Genomic DNA, 4222 nt, shown 5'->3' with positions numbered 1-4222 from the left:
GGGGTCAGGCTAGATGATCTGTTCAGGTCCCTCCTGACCCTAGCTACTATGAAACTATGAAACATTAGTCCCAAAACCTTTGACTCTTGTGGGGTGTGGAATAGATGTGTAGGGCTGGAAGGCATCTCAGGAGGTCATCAGTCAACCCCCTGGTTCAGGCAGAATCACCCCCGACTGCACCCTCCCAGTCAAGTGTCGCTATAACCTGCTTTTAAAAATGTCCAAGGAGAAAGATTATTTAACTTCTCTAAGTCACCCACCCCAATGCTTAGCTAGCCTCAGAATGAGAAATTGCTTTCTTAAATCCTACCTTAAATTGCCAGTGTTGCAATTCCAGACCAGTGCTTGTGCAACTGGTGTCTGCAGCTACAGAAAACTCTCACTTATAACTGCCTTTTCATTTTATAACTGCCCATGTGGTATTTGATGACTTATCAAATCCCCCACCTCAGCACTTTCCCAATTAAGAAGTTTTTTTCCCTTCCATTACAACCTTGAGATGTACCTTTTAAGAAAATCGAAATTGTCCCCCTCACCTGTCTGAGGTCACTTTGAATTTAGTGAGGAAGGTCAACATTAGACGTGTGAAGCTTAAGGTTGACATTTTGCAAATGCCGATGTAGCTACATCCAGAGGTGGTACGTGAATCCATGGTATGCTACAGCTGGGGGGTTTGTCTGGTCCCTCATGTCACCCGAGCCCCACGCAGTCTGGCTGCACAAGGGATCTAGAAAGATAGAGCTGTTCAGACATCACAGCCAGTTGCACACACAGTTGAAAAGAAACAATGTGCAAGTGCTCAATACAGCTAGAAAGCTAAGCACCATCCTCTGCTGCCTGTAGGTAATAACTGTGCCACATCACTCTCACTCTTCTTTGGCTGAGACAATCGGAAAGTTATGGCTGCACCTGAGACCCCTAACCACGAGTAATGCCAAACCCAGGCATCTGACTAGTCTTAACTATCATTTTAAATCAAGGTTTTTAAAATATATAATGACTTCTCCATTTCATTTGTGAGCCAGTATTTCTCCACAACTATGGGGACAAGTAACTCTTGTTTAATGAAAGTTGAGATTCACAGGATTCCAGGACCCTGATTTGAAAGGAAAAAGCAGCTCTCAGGAGACTTGCAAAAAAATAAAAAAATAAATCCCAAGACTTGGCTACACTATTTTACTCTCCCGTCCCCTGTGTTTTATGTCTCCCCTCTCTCTCGACCAGTTTGATATTTATAACTCAGGCTGAATAATGATGTGTCTTTTATGCTCACGTTCATAGAGAATGTTTTACATTTTATAATGTCTTTGACTTGAGACTTCCCTGTAACTCAAACAAGATTATTTGGGTACATGTGATATCTTTTATTAGGCCAACTGAATAATTAGACAAATTCTTCTTTGCAAGCTTTTGGGCACAGGCACCTTTCCTCAGACATAGGGAGAGTCTCCTGGTCTTTATCATCTCTTTAGGGTCCGAATAGAAGCTCAAGCCAAAACGCAAAACCCAGGTCTCTGAAAACACAAATGCATGGCAGGGAAGATGAGAGGGGACAGAAGTAATAGGTCTGAGACAGGTTGGTGGGGAGGGAAAAACAAAGAAGAGAATGTCAACAAGTGACAAAATGCAGGTGGCAAAGTATAGAGAGGTTCCCCAGGGTTATTGGGTGGCAGGCAGGTTATGATGTGCCCCAAATCCAATGTCTGTATTTATTCCATGTTTTTTTGTATGACGTAGATTTATGAGGTGAAGTTCACAGGCTCATCTATAAAAGGTATTTTGTATGTTCGCTTTGAGGATTAGAATTGAGAGATTGGAAAGAGAGTGGTTATTTTGTGAGAAATGTGCACCCACAGGTAATTGGGCATTTTTATCTTTGATAGATGTTCAGTGTGTGCTCATTCTGGTGCACAGACCATGTCTGATAAAATTTGTATCATCGCAGATCCTCAGAAGAGGCGAGAGGCTCCAATACCAGCTATGAACTGACTGCCAGGAGCAGTTTTCCATCTATTGAGTCCTCTGTGAAATCCTATGGAATATGACCTTTCATTTCTACCCAGAAGAACTTCTACAATCTTTTCTCCAATGCCTGATGAAGGGTGTTTGTGCCTGAAAGCTTGCAATTAAACAATTTTTTTTGGCAAAAATCTTGTTGGTCTAATAAAAGATATCATCTCTACTATGAGTCCTGATTGCCTTTTCCATCAATTTCCAATATGGCTACAACCTGGATACTTGAATGACACTGGAACTGATTTAGACAACAGCAGTTCTCAGGTACCAAAGCCAGTCATGTGAGCCCCATGAGGAGAAACCCCAAGGCCAGGGTGGGGGTCCCAAATCAGTGAAGCCTCCCTAAGCAAACGGGTCTCTGGCAGGGACCCTGCAGCTTCCTCTCAAACACTCACAGCTGAGAACAGCCCTTGCAAAGCCCATCCCCAGCACCTCAGGGCCCTTTCATGCAACTGTTTACTAGAACAACCTTTCCCGATTGCAGACAATTTCCCCATCTTAGTCCTGCCCCCTCGCCCACTATTTTTTTTTTTTTTTTAAAAAACAGGAAATGAAGGGTGTTTGTGCCTGAAAGCTTGCAATTAAACAATTTTTTTTGGCAAAAATCTTGTTGGTCTAATAAAAGATATCATCTCTACTATGAGTCCTGATTGCCTTTTCCATCAATTTCCAATATGGCTACAACCTGGATACTTGAATGACACTGGAACTGATTTAGACAACAGCAGTTCTCAGGTACCAAAGCCAGTCATGTGAGCCCCATGAGGAGAAACCCCAAGGCCAGGGTGGGGGTCCCAAATCAGTGAAGCCTCCCTAAGCAAACGGGTCTCTGGCAGGGACCCTGCAGCTTCCTCTCAAACACTCACAGCTGAGAACAGCCCTTGCAAAGCCCATCCCCAGCACCTCAGGGCCCTTTCATGCAACTGTTTACTAGAACAACCTTTCCCGATTGCAGACAATTTCCCCATCTTAGTCCTGCCCCCTCGCCCACTATTTTTTTTTTTTTTTTAAAGAACAGGAAAAAAAATATAAACATTTTCATTCTCCTCCCATGACCAATGCCTATTAGAAAATATCCTCTAGTGCCTCCCAGAACAACTGCAGCCATCTCTTGCACCTTGTTCATGCAAGGTGTTTCCAGTGTTCAGGATTTCTTTCTTTTCTAGTTAAAGTCTGTAATTTCTCCATACTAGAAGAGACCTCATGTATCCCTTTTGCCTTGACAATGTCACTTCTGTTTTCCCTGCTTTGAGAGGAGAATCAGGTTCCTGGTGTTTATTTGGTATTTATTCCTCAAGCTTCACATTTATCTTCAGTCCTCTGAGGGTCTCTAAGAACAGGAGCAAAGACTGGTATTAGTGCGATTTTTTCACTCTTATTTCTTTTTTTTTTTTTTTTTTTTAAATGCAGTGTTAACAATTATCTGTAACTGCTTGAGTAATTAATGATGCCAATATGTCATGCAAGTCACATGTGATATTCCTGTTCTCTGGGTGGATAAAATCCCTATCTGGAATTCTCAGAAATGGAGAAAGACAGGAGGACGTTACTAGGGAAGAAGACTCCATTTAACCTTTGAAGTTGTACAAATGATATGTTTCCTATTCAGTACTTTTGCCCTGCACACACTCTTCCCCTGCTCCAAGCAGAGCTCCTCGGTCCCCCACCTAGCAGCAGTCTTTCAGTCTTCTCCATCTCTGGCTCCTCAGCCCAGGCACACAAGCCCCTTCACTCACCCCCTGCCTCTCAGCCTTCTTGAGCCCCAGAGAAGCCAGCAGATACACCCTTTGCTGCTCTCCTGGCCCCAGGCATCCAGCTCTGACAATCCAGCAAGGGCAGATCAACAGTCCAGTCCCACTGCTGCCTCTCCTCCCTTCTGCCTTTGCCAGCTCCAGCTCACAGCTCAGGTAAAACCAAGGCCATAGCCCACTGCTGCTCACTATGAACTCTTGCCCAGCCCCAGCCAGCTGCGCCCATCACCTCCTCCTACAGAAATGCAGAGCTGTAGCCCTTCCTGTGCCCTCTTTATCCACTCTCAGCTGCTGCCCCAGCCTCCTCCTCAGGGCCAGATGGTCAGCACCTGCTCCCTCCCAGGAGAGCTGGCCCTGCCTTGCTTCAAGCACTAGCAACCCTGTGACAGGGGCCTTTTTCACCTGAGACAGAGCAGCTCACTAGGTTGCATGTCTGGGTGTAAAATGTGAGACCT

At 44.6% G+C, this 4222-nt stretch overlaps 1 long non-coding RNA gene across 1 annotated transcript; it reads right to left on the bottom strand.

The window, feature by feature from the left end:
* Positions 1-640: 640 nt before the first annotated feature.
* LOC102387165 lies at positions 641-3961 on the bottom strand. The gene is made up of 3 exons (XR_323378.1): positions 3753-3961; positions 3134-3346; positions 641-727 (listed from the first exon to the last, which is right to left on the bottom strand). It is a non-coding gene; the product is annotated as an uncharacterized LOC102387165 (long non-coding RNA).
* Positions 3962-4222: the final 261 nt, after the last annotated feature.

Source organism: Alligator sinensis, unplaced genomic scaffold (genome assembly GCF_000455745.1).
Source record: "Alligator sinensis unplaced genomic scaffold, ASM45574v1 scaffold505_1, whole genome shotgun sequence".
In the NCBI taxonomy this organism is placed as follows: domain Eukaryota; kingdom Metazoa; phylum Chordata; order Crocodylia; family Alligatoridae; genus Alligator; species Alligator sinensis.
The sequence above is the reverse complement of the archived record's forward strand: the minus strand, read 5'-3'. Positions and strand labels throughout refer to the sequence as shown.